At 34.7% G+C, this 15,859-nt stretch overlaps 1 protein-coding gene across 6 annotated transcripts in view; it reads right to left on the reverse strand.

The window, feature by feature from the left end:
- The window catches only part of Mef2 (myocyte enhancer factor 2), a 90,095-nt gene extending 77,549 nt beyond the window's left edge, over positions 1 to 12,546 (reverse strand). For 5 of the 6 annotated variants that reach the window (XM_028176831.2, XM_028176830.2, XM_028176828.2 and 2 more), the window contains exon 1: positions 12,273 to 12,510. The gene's annotated coding sequence lies outside the window, so the exon portion shown is untranslated. Of the gene's footprint in view, positions 1 to 12,272 lie in introns of all 6 variants that reach the window. The other variant, XM_089727522.1, reaches the window with a different exon arrangement.
- Positions 12,547 to 15,859: the final 3,313 nt, after the last annotated feature.

The following is a 15,859-nucleotide window of genomic DNA, read 5'->3' on the forward strand; positions in this document are numbered from 1 at the left end:
TGTAATAAAAATTAAATCCGCAAAATTATAATTACACTATAATTAAATTATAAACACTTAACACCAGGTGTACTGCGAACTCGTCCACCCATCTAGGCAATTAACAAAAAAACAACTATTTTACTGAATATTAGTGTTTACTGGTGTGTCGATGCGTAAAATAAGATCACGGTTAAAGGTTAAATTAATGTAATACGATATGCTTTCCATACTCATTGAATTGTACCGTTAACTGCGTTAAAGTCCGTTTGAATATAGACAATGACTTAGCTGCGCTCCTGGCATTGCTAAGGTCCATGGGCGACGGTGATTACTTACCTTTATATGGGCTTGATTCTCTTTGGCTTTTTATCTGGCGTTAAATTGGGAATGGACCTATACACTTATTTACACGGTACGTACTTCACACGATTACATTTTAATATTATTTATAAACTAACGAATTTTGATTATTTATAAAATATATTCGAAGACAGATACATATCGTTAAAACATTTTTGGGTGTAATTATCTTGGTAACACTGATGTCAATAGCATACGACTTCCCGTATGGTGATATAAAATTCAAATTTATAAAAAAAGGCAGGTATGTATCTATATTAATCTATAATCACTAAAAATTTAAAATCGTTAGTCCAATAGATATGAAACTTTGCATGCATTGCCACTCTGACGCGAACGAAATAAAGCTGATATTTTTTATTACTAAAAATGCGAGTTTATTTATTAGAACTGGTAAGTTATTAATTTTGTAGTTTTTTTTTTGCAGCTTTATTTAATTTGTACCAAAAAATAGCGACCAAAAGAAAAATTTAGTTATATCTTTGGAGACAAAAATTAATATTTTACTTCGGTTACGACTTTACGCAATAGAGAAGGAATAATGGATGTTGCTAATTTTTTTTTTTCTATGAATTAAGACACAGAATCCTTAGGTAGGTTTAAGTAAATTTCAATAGGTAGGTTTTTGAGATTTACATAAATTAATGACTGAATTCAGCCCATAGTAAGGTTTTATTTAGTTTTTCACGGTTTTTTTCGGGGACCTATTGTTATTGTAAATAAGAGGACAGGTATACGTACCTAATTGTAGTAGTCATACACCATGTGAGCCAATAAAATAAAAAAGTATTAGAACATATGTATGTATAAATGAAAAGAATCATGCGTGTATCCTTTTCGAGAAAGCTGTAAATTTTGTTAATTATTAACGAGACTTAAACCAGAGTCGGCTTCCGCTGTCTAATCGCTAAATGATTACCAGCTCAGTGGCCTTAACGTAAAGATCAAAATCACGTATCATAATTGATGGCAATTCAGGTAGAATTAATCGTATTTTCTTTCTATCGATTTATTGAATTCAATTTAATTTTGTCACATTTTTTAATTTTACGACAGTCTTTGGTGTGAATCTTTTTAAAAAACAAAAACAAATTACTTTTCGACATTTTTTTTTTGTATTTTTATTTTAAAAAAGTAGATCGAACCAAACTAGAATAATTTATTTATTTATTTTGTAATGCGATGCCACCTCTAGCGATTTTTTGTGGCTTGCTATTCCGATTAAATGTTTACAATCTTCGGAACACGAATGACACGTACTACATGGCTACCGAGTGACGTAACGTGATAGCAAAACAGTCAATATTTGATATGGAGCCATTAGCCGCGGTCTGCGATAACACAAGTTCACTAATGAAAACTGAACATTACGATAGTGTCACAGGCCGTAGTTATGTTTTATTGTAAGAAACTTAGAATGCAACTAGTGATTCGAAAATTACTAGTTATACTTTTAATACTGTATAATTTTGGAATACAAAGCATCACTTATTATCCACCATAAACCTGATTAATGTATTAGATAACTCTTAGATGGACTCAAAAATTAAGAAAAGAGAAATAAGAGTACTTTAATTTATAGATTTTATAACTTTATTATACATTTATTATTAAAACCACTTTTCAGATCTCGGTGACAATGAAAACAAAAATTAAGAGATTAACTTTCAATATTTGATTTAATGTAATATTTAATGTGATCTATATATTAATACGTGAAGCAAAAACTTTGTATCCCTTTTTACGAAAATTGCGCGGACGGAGTATGAAATTTTCCACACTTATAGAGAATATAGAGAAGAAGTGCACAATGCTAAGATTTTTTTTAAATAATGCATAAAAGATACATTAAATCAATAAAGAAAACATTACACACACTACATACCATGTATTTGACGCACACACGCATGCATACTATTTATTGTCAAACTTTTATTCTTGACGTCTGTTGTCAAATTGAGAATAGATTTAAATATTGTTTGTCTTTGTTCATATTTTTTATAGTGTAGTCTTGGCGAAATTTGTGATTATAGAAGTATAAAATACAATCTTAATAGTGTACAAACTTACAATTCCAATTAATTATAGTCGAATTTCGACTACTGCGGGACCTCTAGTATGCTTTAAAATACCAAATGCCACATTGTAATAAACATATTTGCAAGTTCACTCAACAAGTTTCGCAAATATAATCCTTTCATGTTTTCGGAACATCCCGTTTTTTTGAGTTAAAGACGAATTAATTTTGTTCAAAGAGCTTACTGTGTTGAGCAAAATAGATCAAACTTTGCAAAGCCCTTGACTTTGATGCCAGTAACTTGTTAAGGCGAACGATAATTTACTTGCACTGTGTCTGTCTGTATTTAATTAGAGGTCCACTCACTTCGGTGAGCGACTTTTTGTAGTTATTATGGTTTCTCGTTAAGGTCGCATCGAGGTCAATCGAAAGTCCCTTTTCCACTTGATGAATACAGAATTGTTATTGAAAATTTTAATTGGACCAAAAAAAAACCAAAACAGGGTTTTCCAGATTATATTGTATTGGATTATAGACTCTAAATTAATAATTTTGATTCAGCGCGAACCCATTTTAGTTCATAGGCAAAATTCATAGAAGGAAATTACTGAATTAATTAATTAGCATATCTAGCAGGATATTTTAAACGTTTAACATTTATTACCACAATATTTGTTAAACTTTTTTCCGGAGCCAATGGGTGTCACAAAAGTGAATACGGTTACCCAAAACCATGATCCTCAATTCTATTGTTTAACAATTACCATCCTCAAGCCAGCAAACAGGACTGATTTGCGACAGAACTAAACAGCTACCGATATGCTCCAATAAGAGAACGTTTACTACAAAGTAAGGGTCTTATATTTGCCGACAAAGTTTCCGAAGGTAGACTGGAGTATTCAAACTTCTAGATTCAAGTACTTCAGGATAATTACCTACGGCTTACAAGTCAAGAAGCAACAATAGTACGAAATCTCTACGAGGTTATCTAAACGATTAACCTTCGTTCGAAGTAGATCTTGTTTCTGACAACATTTGCCCATGTCACCTTCTTCCGCAAATACAACTTTTATATACCGTAAATTGTTACAGACACTGTTTTAGCTATATCATTTACTAGCAGTTATTATTTATTGTCAATATTACTTCATTATTAGGGAGTCCAACACTCATATAAATATTAGCCTATCCAATGAGTACATGTATTTTCTACATGGATACCAAGTTTCAAGTCAATCGGATGCATGGTTCAGTAGTTATAACGGAACATCCGTAAAAATCACTGGATTTATAATTAGTATAGATTCCACAATATAGTAGAGAAATCCGCGAATTATTATTAGAAATATACCTAGTTTGTCATCTGATGCCGATGATACTGTAACAGAAACCATTAGTATTAAAACACTTTACGATTTCAGCAAGCGTCACAAGGCATGCATATACAGGGTGTGTTAAAGATGCTTCCGAAATCAAAGACAGATAACAGAGCCTGTTATCTTTAGCACGTAGGAACAAATGGGACAGTCACGAGATAGAATGGATATATAGGAAAAACCTGCTTATATCAATCAGGTAATAACGAAAAAATATGTTTTACTAATATTTTTATATTAAATACAATGTAACGGAAATTTATCGAATCAATTTTAATAAAATTTCTGTTTGTTAATTATAAAGGGCGTTACCACGACGTGCCGTGGACTATCAACACTACTTAAGTAAACCTTACAACACAGTATTTTTAATAGTTCTAGTACAAAAAAATGCAATATTATAATTCGTGATATCTTATCAGCTTACGTTATGTACGCCTCAGATACTAAAATATTATTGTTTGCATATTTAATTATCATTATGGGCTCAGTTATGTTGAATATTGCAGCGAGTGGTATAGACTGGCAAAGAGCAGGTACGCATGGAGATTTCGGGAGTTGGTTTCCAAGATTTTTTTCGGGTCACCGAGCTACTGTAATGAGTATTTCATTTTAAATTAGTAATACGAAACGTTGCAGCTACAAATATGTCTAGGCTGGACAAAAAGAGCTTCGACTTAATGTAGATAAGTATTCCATGTTTAAAGCGGACAGGATTGCTTTTTTTTACCTAAGCTGATAGCCTTGAGAGGCTATTACAGCGTAACCTTAACTAGTAGGTGAGCTCACGGGGTTCAAACCGGAGTGATGCTAACACTGACCCTAGCAAGAGCAGTGCTTCGCAGAATCTAGCACCGTATCGGAAACGCGACCCACTGAGAAGATCAGGCGAGAAACTCAGTGGGCTGTGTCTATGGGTTAATTCGCTCGTCGAGCCCTTCGTCTCTAGCGACGGGTTCGACGAGGACGGTGACCGGTGCTTGTGGCATTACCAAATACATATACTTTAAATTTATATATTAATACGTGAAGCAAAAACTTTGTACCCCTTTTTATGAAAATTGCGCGAACGGAGGAGTATGAAATTTCCTACACTTATAGATAATATAGAGAAGGAGTGCAGAATGTTTTTTTTTAAATTATTCATTAAAATACATTAAGTCATTAAAAAAAGCATTACACATACTACCATGTATTTGAGACAACGCATACATATAGAATACTCTTTGTTTATTGTCAATTGTCAAATAACATATTGACATATTGTTTGTCTTTAATATTGTTTACCCATAGTGTAGTTTTGGCAAAATCTGTGATTATATTATAGAAGTATAATAGTGTTTGACAATAGAACCATAATAATGTTTAAACTTATAATTTTAATTAATTATAGTCGAATTTTAACTACCGTGGGACCACTAGTAAATTCTAAATGTGAAAAAAAAAACTATTTACTGAACATGTTTGTTTGCTTAGTGCTACACTAGCAAATGACAATCCAAGACAGATGCGTTTGCCTGTGGAAATGTTTCGTATGATGCGTTTGAGTGACAAGCTCGTATTGTGATGGATGAGCTGTTATCAGCAGAGATAACCTTCCAGTCCCTGTGCCTCACATAGTGAAAGTGAATTACTTCAACAGAGTATTGCTATTACTGACAGCGGAAGCGTAATAACGAGATTACTTTTTTTTTAAATCGAGATTCGTATTTAGAATTATATGTGTTCGAATATTACATTATGGTCGTTACGTGACGTGTTTTGGCGGTAGTTTCATTCTTTTTTTAAATTTTTTTACATTGATAAACTGATATATAAACTAGATTCGTTTAGAATTATACATAGGTAATAAACTTTTTCTCATGATAAATGACATGACCCGATCGAAGCCGGATATATCTGATATAGTATAATAATATGACAATGTGTTTGCCGGTTCATTATCTTACATAAAACCTAGTATTTTATTGACCAGAGAGTGTCATAAGTAACTCTATCTCGGAAAAATAAAACGTGTCTCTTCTATCCTATAATGTTGTTTTAAAAAAAGTTTAACGCATAAGTGGCAATGAACATTATAATTTCGATATACTTTATTAACTCTACGCTTTGCTCTATATTGGTACTTTGATAATTACGTAGAGCAAAGTGTAGAGTTGATGATACGTTGATGAGATTGATACTTTGATAATTGTATAGTTCGAAAATATACTACCCAAAAGTTAAGCTTAATTGAATATAAAGTCTTTAAAAAATCTTATTTATAAATACTAATAATATGTTAATTCATGACCAGTAGCTCCAGCATCCAATTTCTACCTCCAAACAAGCAAGCGTTCCGACTTGAAGAATGGGATATCCCAACAAATAATTCGGACCTTCATCGTAAATAGCGGCGATATGTTTTTTTTTTTTATTGCTTAGATGGGTGGACAAGCTCACAGCCCACCTGATGTTAAGTGATTACTGGAGCCCATAGACATCTACAACGTAAATGCGCCACCCACCTTGACATATAAGTTCTAAGGTCTCAGTATATGTAGTTACAACGGCTGCCCCACCCTTCAAACCGAAACGCATTACTGCTTCACGACAGAAATAGGCAGGGCGGTGGTACCTATCCATTCGGACTCACAAGAGGTTCTACCACCAGTAACTACGCAAATTATAATTTTGCGGGTTTGATTTTTATTAAACGGTGTTATTCCTACACCGTGGAAGTCAATCGTGAACATTTGTTAAGTACATATTTCATTAGAAAAATTGGTACCCGCCTGCGGGATTCGAACACCGTTGCATCGTTAGATACGAATGCACCGGACGTCTTATCCTTTAGGCCACGACGACTACCACCAGTAATTACGCAAATTATAATTTTGCGGGTTTGATTTTTAAGATATTTTATGCGCTATTTAAGAATCTGTCGTAGGGCATTCATGTCAATTCTATTTGAAAAAAAAAAAAACACTATTAGTACCTAAATCATTTCAAGATGTTCCAAAACGTACATATTTTGTTCATTTAAAAAATATCCTTTTTTAAATGAACAATAGCTACTAAACGAGATAGTTCGCATTACGTAACAAACTCGTGACTCTTATTACGAAGAGCCCAATCAATAAAACGTAATATGTTCTATAGTGTATATTTCACAAATATAGACCTTCGTTACGTTATCATAAAAGTCACATTTAATATTACAGCTCCGAACAAAGCGCTACTGTGTCATATTGACGCGTTTTTTTCTAGTTTCATCTTAAGTTATCACTTTATTTAGAGTCTCAATTGATCCATTTAATTCAATTACTATGTGGTGGAAAACATGTAAACGTCATTAATTTTGCATCGTAGGTTCCAATTAAATATTAAGAGCAAATTTTCAAAGCTAAATAAAAATGAGTAATATTTGATATCGAATTCATAAAATATATTATTGAATGAAACTCGCCCTAAAACAAGTCCTTGATAAAGCAACCACATCCACTCTTGAGTGCGCTGAAACATACCTATACCTGAAGCGAACGAATAAATTTGAATACATCAATACGCACATTTAGTCAATACTAATTATAATAAAATGCAAAACATAAAATAAATATTTACTCAGTAGTAAGTCGGCTATAAACTGTGAGAATATTAATAAGATAAGAAAAAAAAAAAAGAAAAAGAAAAACAAGAAGACAGTTGAACACGCACGTCAAGAACCCACAGGCCGGGCTCTGGCGACCACACTTGCAAAAAAAAAAAAAAAAGACGCTTTACGCACACACATACACATGTAAAGACATTGCAGATGTGCTCACACGCGTTGTTACGGCAACAACCTACCGACTCGTCTTCATCCGTACTGGGTAGCTTTACTTTAAGCAGGTTCGCTACTTTTTTTTTTTCTTAACGTTTATCACTAGACCAAGACGTGTTTCAAACACCTCAACTCGAAGCGATTTTTCGTTCGATTCGAATTAGTTTCTTTGAACTTTAAAACGGAAGCAACCGCATAAACGCAGTGCGAGTCGAAGTAATTTCGATATATCTATACATATAAATAAAATTAGAGTGTCTGTTTGTAGTATTGAAATAACCGCTTTTTACTACATGCATATGAATATATATACATACACCAAAATAACATTTTTTACAATTTTTCTCTGTCTGTTTGTTCCGGCTAATCTCTGGAACGGCTGGACCGATTTTGATGAGACTTTCACTAAACTACCAAGCTGATGACATAAGGAGTAACTCAGGCTACTTTTTTTAGACTAGCTTCGCCCCGCAGCGTCACCCGCGGTACGACAATAACCGCGGGTAACATCGCGGGTCTCAATTATCAATAATAAAATTTAATGTTTCCGAAGCGAAGCGAGGGCGGGTCGCTAGTTTAAAATATTAACTGGTGGTGTATTTAAGCTTGACATGTCATTAGAATTCCATAAATCCCTAATCCTTTCCGGATTAAATTTCATATTCTTCAGTCGCGGAGATAGTAATGCTGCAATTTATTTAGAATAATTTTAGTCTTTTCACGTCCACGGCACGCAGAACCTGTGCAATTAAACCTTTATTATCCCTAAGACTCTCCGTCTGAGTTGTAACTCGTTTTTAATTACATTTTAAGTACACAACTACTTAGATTATTCAGAAGTAGTTACCCGACAATGCTCTCTATCATTTCACGAGACGTCATTACAATTAATATTGTCGAGTGCGCGATAAATTGTACTAAACATGTTGTTAATATTTTAACAGTTTCCTACGTAAAAACTTGTTGAAATCTAAAACAAAAAGTACATTAACGATTTGGCAAAACTTTTGTAAATTTCGAAATCAAAAACGTATGACAACTGATTTAATAACACTAATCTGAAACACATTCAATTTTTATTATTATTATATTATTTTGAATTCGCCGTCTATGTAACAGCTTATAATAATAATTTAGCAGTCGTTCATTAATTTTATTGTCTTGCAGAACAACAATTCTCGTTGATACGTAACGTAAGTGGAACCTGTTTTGTGAATTTTTATGTAAAATGTCATAAATGAAGGTCAACGTAGCGAAGAACAGACAATAAACTAAACTACTTCTGAATTTCTGATGTATGTTCGAAGTTTGAATATTTTCTATGAATGTCCAACCTAAGTTCACTTGTATATTGTAGAAACTTAACAATTAGACTAATTTATAACTGCATCTTAAACAAAACAGGGCACTATACAAATCAAATTAAGAACACCTAGCAATGACAGTATAATCCAAAGTAATTACTTCCATTTTTAAGTTTCAGTTAAATTTTATTTTTAGCTTTTTCTTATATCAGAAGGTAATCTTATCATCTAATTTGGTTGATTTTCGAAATTTGGGATACTCGACATAATTACCTCGCGTCAATTAAATTATAATCGTTCCATTTTGTATAATAAAATAATATTTCTTCTACATGGGTACGGCTAGTTGTTGTCAGCGGAATGTATTTATTATTCATGCTGTTATTTAATTTGGTGTATAGTTTAAGCGGATTCCAGTGCGGAACGAGAAAAATCGCTAAAATCGTGAGACGCGCTAAATCTGCCAATAACAATACTAAAAGACCACGTTAATTCTGTTCAGAATAAAACGACAAGGAACATTGTTTTACCACCATTCGGCTCAACTCTCTGGACATATTTGTCTATAGCTTGGCAAGCCAAACTAGGAGTAACTGGATGGAATTGGAACTTAAAGGTAGTAAGGATACTACGAATACTCAGGAAATTATAAAATCGGTTCGAGGTCGCAAACCCGTAGTCTAATAAACAGTTGCTCAGAGAGCTACGAAGGAAATGAAACGAAACGACGGAAAAAACTTTGATTTAAAATTATGGAAGATGTTTATATCGAGTCCAAAGTTTTAAACCAAAGATTTCAATGTAAAGAACACTGCAGCTATGAAAAGGGAAATAGCAATTAGTAGATAATAAGATGACTAGCTAATATTCAATGTAAACATACAAAGGGGTCCGACTAAATACGCTACTAAAATTATAGTAACTCAATTGCCTAATAAACTATCTATACAAAGACATCAACATTTTAAGTCGTCGTGGCCTAAAGGATAAGACGTCCGGTGCATTCGTACGTAGCGATGCACCGGTGTTCGAATTCCGCAGGTGGATACCAATTTTTCTAATGAAATACGTACTTAACAAATGTTCACAATTGACTTACACGGTTAAGGAATAACACCGTGTAATAAAATCAAACCCGCAAAATTATAATTTGCGTATTTACCGGTAGTAGGACGTCTTGTGGGTCCGCACGAGTAGGTATCACCACTCTGCCTATTTCTGCCGTGAAGCATAATGCGTTTCGGTTTGAAGAGTGGAGCAGCCGTTGCAACTACTCTGAGACCTTATAACACATATCTCATGGTGGGTGGCGGCATTTACATTGTAGATGTCTATGGGCTCCAGTAACTACTTAACACCAGGCGGGCTGTGAGGTCGTCCATCCATCTAAGCCATAAAAAAATCATCCAGGACGTGCTTTAGTGAAATTTGTAATCATGAAACTTACATTGGAATGCTATGGAGAATTAACATAAAAAGAGCATTGCATTTACCAATAGCGGCCCGAGAGTTGTAGGGCAGGTCATGGCTGAATGCGTAAACTCTAACGGATGTACAACCGATAGCACTATCACTATTTGAGCTTGCTTGCTGTTATTTAATAGATTTGTTTACTAATTTCTCGTTTAAATTGCAAAATGAATGTTTAAACAAATCATAATTCTTAGGGTCAGTGATTGTGTACGCTGCGTACGAGGGGTGAAAGGGGCTATTTGTTTTAAGCGAGATTTATCTTTGGAACTAAATGTCCGTTTTATTTGTTATTATCATCAACAATTCAATGCTTAAATTGAATTTCAATCAAGTTTATCCCATTGGTATAATTGAAGAAGTTTTTTGTTGTGATTTTTTTTTCAAAATTTTAAACTTTGGCTCTCCTGTAAAGTTGCAAAAATATCGCTTAAACAAAGTAGGCTTTCATCCCTTGATATATTTAATTGTAAAATGGGCGTTACAACAAATTTTTTTATTCATTTTTGTTTCATATATAGTTTGAAGTACCAGGCCAACAGCGGATCGTGGCGGTGTCGCGTTACGCGGTGGCTGTTGACACCAGCGCCTGATTAATATTTATGATACGGCTGAGCATCTCGCATGGCCGGTTCGCTCACTCGATGCGAATTATCTCCGTCCTGCTCCTGCTTACATACATCTTGTATGTCAGATAGAGCGCATTCATACAGTACGGCAACTATTTTTTTCATCACTTGAATACGAGTACGAACGAGAATCCCAAATCTTAGTCTTCATTGTAAATTCGTTTTACGCTACTGCTTCTTTCAGATGGACTGTTATCGGCCGCGAAATGTGATAAGTAATCGTTGATACGGTGTTTTTGAGTACTTATTACGTCGAAATTTATCGCCAATTTATTGTAATTTTACTCAATGTTGCAAATTCATTAAGACTTTTTTTTGTCTCGCGCACACGGTACGTACGCAAATGAGCTGTTTACTTTCATGTTCGCCAAGTTTCTTGATTACGAATCTAAAGTAGTATGTGGAACGCGGCGTGGGTCCGCCGCTCCGAACCTGACCGTATCGAGGTATTGCAACGGGACAGGCCAGACTTCTGCTAAAAAAACTGCAATCGACATACAGGAAAATTGTGCCCCAGAAACTACGCTCAATTTTAAATCAGAATCAAGAAACTAATTGTCGAACAAATACCTACATGCTATACTCAGAATTAATATTCGGTCGGATTGTCCCAATGGTCTTATGTTTTGTTATTACTCTGAATTACTCATTTGATCATTTCATTAGTCATTTCAACAACCTCGCTTGTTGTTAATTGAAACGCATCCAAAAGTCTCGGGCTGATCTCTCGAGTGAATTATAGAGTCGCCCGACAAAAGCAATCTAATACGTTTATCAATTTTCTAGTCATTTGTATATTTAAAAAAAAAGACTTTAGTAACCCTATTTTGCCAAGGAGTAACGTCTTGTTTCCTGTGGGATTAATTCATAATACTAGAATTGCTATAATTGAGCTTGTAGTCCCATTATCATTGTTTGTCTGGATGTTTTTCGAGAGATCGCGCGCTTCCATCGCCGGCCGGCGTTCGCGACTTCGGTCCAAGGTCACGTTATCGTGCTATCGCCAGTTCTCCCCGCTCCAAGGTCAGCGACATGTATTTTCCCGTACACAGTACCAACCGGGATCACTATCCTTCTAATAATTGACATAAAAGCGAGTCCTTCTTACTACAGGAACTGGGCAATCTGGACCGTCGCGCGCCGAGTCTTTATTGTTAATTTGCGAACGCCAGTAGAACATTGAGCGGACGTGCACTCTCGCTTTTAAGCAGCCAGACCGCGGTATAGGTGCTATCAAATCAAATTAGCTGCGTGTTTACATTTTATAAATAGAGCGCGTTCACGTGGCGCCGAAACGAGATAAGCGTCCGTCGACTCGACGAGATCACTCACCGTGGGCTGTTAACATCCTCCGCGGCGGGGCACGGGATCTTCTAAGACACTGACACTGGTGCGGGATAAGTAAGCACTCACTAACGGCGCACTTTGTTCAGAGGCACACGCGAGGACTGCACAGCGCGACACCCACGACTAGAATGCGGGCGAGACGGCAGGTCGCGGGGCGCGGGGGGTGACCGGCGGCGACACACAGCTCATACGAAGGCGCGGCGATGAGGACTGCGGCCGAGTGCGAGAGGTCTCCCCTCTATTGGTCGGCGGAGGGATGACGTCACGCGGGGTAACCAATAATACAGCCGCACATAGTTCGTGATTACGACCGCAAGAGGCGCTGCAGTAGAGGAAGTCGTCCGCCCTACAGAGCTTTCTTCTTCAGCCAGGGCGTGTGCTTTTGCAGGCGGATGTAACTTAATAAACTCCCTGAAGAACTATTTTTATGTTTGGCTTAATTTTTTTCTTTTTTGTAATTTTGTATGAAAACGAACGTTTTTATTACGATTAAGTTCATCCAATTTTTAATTGTAATAATAAATAATAGGTAACAAGAACTGTAGAACATTACAACAACAAATCTAATCAATAACCAAAATTATGGCAAAAATTCTAAAAAAAAACATATAAAATATGGACCACAGAAACAAAAAGTAGACACATACGTTATGCAGTTCGAATATGAAAATTCGATAAAAAAAATTGTGGCTGGTTTAAAAGTTCCAATAAACTGATAAATTAAAGTTTACTTAAAATATTACTTAAAATAAAATTTAGATTTGATAAATAATAAGCCCCTACCTACAGATATTCGTTTTCACGGGATCTAATTTTTTTCTCTATTACCCAGGAGTTTTCAAGGAAATTGCACCCACGTTTTCTAACGAATCTTAAAAATAAATATACCTAATTGCGACGTGATCAATTCTAGACTTTTCTTTTAAAAAAAAAAACGTTATTAACGAAAGAAATTCACGATGAAACTTCTTTCAAGCTTATTTAAAAATCAAATCTGCAAAATTATTGAATTGCGTAATTGCGGATTATTGTTTTATCACCCAGAATAGCACTGTCTTGTTTATTTTCTTCTTCTTCTTCGTCGCTTTCTTCATTGCTGAAGGTAGCGTCCCTGTTTATCACTGTTGCTGTGAAAACTTGCTTTTCAGTTTTAAAGGTGGGATCGTCTAAATACAATATTAATGGGATTTTAACCTGTTTCTACAAAATGGACGGTAATATTCTTCAGTAAGACCATGAGGTAGGACGTAAGTACATAATAATATTATGTCAATCCGTCAATCTAAGACAAAAGTTGAACTCTATTATTTGATTAATTTAGAATACTTTAGAATTGTTTATTGGTACAACATGGTACAGTGATCTTTATCGAAATTATTTCTTTATTAAAAAAACAACTGTGCAATTTGGTTTAAGATTTAATAGTAGAAAAGCCAGTACCTACTCTAATTTTACTGAAAATTTGAATTCATTGATAGTTCATAATCTTAATCCGCATTTATTTAATTCGTTGAGATAGGTTTGAAATATTCATTTTATTAATGTCTACAAAATTTATCGTACGCATTAAATGGAAGCGCATGATTATCTCAAGACAGTCGTAGGCAGGACTGTGTATGCTTGCTTTTTACATAAAAAACAACGAATAAATTTCTTAATTAGATGACAGGCTACACTATAGCGAATAAACAATAGCTTCGGACGAAGCTTTGTAAATACAATATAAATTCTGCTCGAGTCTTGAATGAAATAAGTTTTGTGATTCGCAAAATTAAACAGAATAGGGATACAAAGTTTGTTCCCAAACTTTTTGGTAACAAATTATTCGAATTAAGCACGTTTTTGTTTTATTGCTTTTGACAATGTAGTAGCTATAGGTTTCTGAGAGAGTAATAAATTCTGTGGATAGTATTATTACTCGCGATTCATAATTCCCTTCGCATTTTTTTAGATCGGTTGAAGTTAGAAAATACGAAACTGAAGGAACATATTATTATAGATAAAAAACATAATGATACTCATTAATGTGTGGTCAGATACAGAAAAAAAAATTATATTTAATTTTTTAAAGTTTTGCATTATATTGTAAATGCCTTGAGCTCTTTCTATGTTTAAAGAATGAACACTTTCTAAGAAAGAATAGCCAATTTGTATAATGACAATACACCAAATGATGTTCGCACTGATTACGAAAAAAAAAAAAAAATGTGCAAAATAAATCCGGAATGATTAGGTAGTTATATTGTGAAAGAATAGTCAATTTGTATAATGGCAATACACGAAATGATGTTCGAACCGATTCGGAAAAAACTAATTAATGGGCAAAATAACTCTGGAATGATTAGATTGTAATTTGAATTTTTTACATAAACGGTCACCATCTACCTAAAAAAATAAAATAAAATATTTTCACTGCGTACATTTATAATGAAGTGGAGGAGAAAATCGGTAAGAGACAAATTTGATGTAAAGCCATTGTATGATAAAACTTTTGACATTTTTGTAAGCCGATTAATCGAAATTATAATTATGTGCTTGATGATCATAATAGGAGTGGGGTTAAAGTATGGAATTGTCAATTTAATGTAGTAGCTACTGCTGTAAATTAGACTTTAAATTCTAATGTAAACGATTTAATTTGCATATTCCAAGATTCAGGATTAGATAAATACTTTTTAAATATAAAACTACCTTTAATATTGAAACTAAAACTTTTTGGAAATTTAATTTTTTATTTATTGTAGTTGATGTTTAATTCAGGGTTTCTACGAAAAGTTTAGTTTGAAGTTATTGTGGCCTAAATTAATAAGTATTATTAAAAAAAAATGCCTTCGTAGGCAGACGAGTATACGGCTCACCTGATGGTGAGTGGCTACTGTCGCCCATAGAATCTTCTCCACGAGCCTCGTATGAAGAAAGACATGTCACAGCGCTCGGTAAACATAAACTATCTATACAAAGACATCAACATTTTAAGTCGTCGTGGCCTAACGGATAAGACGTCCGGTGTATTCGTGTTGAAGCGATGCACCGGTGTTCGAATCCCGCAGGCGGGTACCAATTTTTCTAATGAAATACGTACTCAACAAATGTTGACGATTGACTTCTACGGTGAAGGAATAACATCGTGTAATAAAAATGAAACCCGCAAAATTATAATTTGCGTAATTACTGGTGGTAGGACCTCTTGTGAGTCCGCGCGGGTGGGTACCACCACCCTGCCTATTTCTGCCGTGAAGCAGTAATGCGTTTCGGTTTGAAGGGTGGGGCAGCCGTTGTAACTATACTTGAGACCTTAGAACTTGTATCTCAAGGTGGGTGGCGCATTTACGTTGTGGATGTCTATGGGCTCCAGTAACCACTTAACACCAGGTGGGCTGTGAGCTCGTCCACGCATCTAAGCAATAAAAAAAAAAAAAAAAAGATGAGTGAACGAGCCCATAGACATAATAACGAGAATGCCTTAAATCTCGGCGTCCAAGTCTCATTTGTAATGTAGAATAGTTTATCCACACTTCAAGTCCGGAACGTGTGACTGCTTCGCAGCAGAAATATGCAGAACGGTGGCAACT

Source organism: Bombyx mandarina, chromosome 05 (genome assembly GCF_030267445.1).
Source record: "Bombyx mandarina strain Sakado chromosome 05, ASM3026744v2".
Lineage (NCBI taxonomy): Eukaryota > Metazoa > Arthropoda > Insecta > Lepidoptera > Bombycidae > Bombyx > Bombyx mandarina.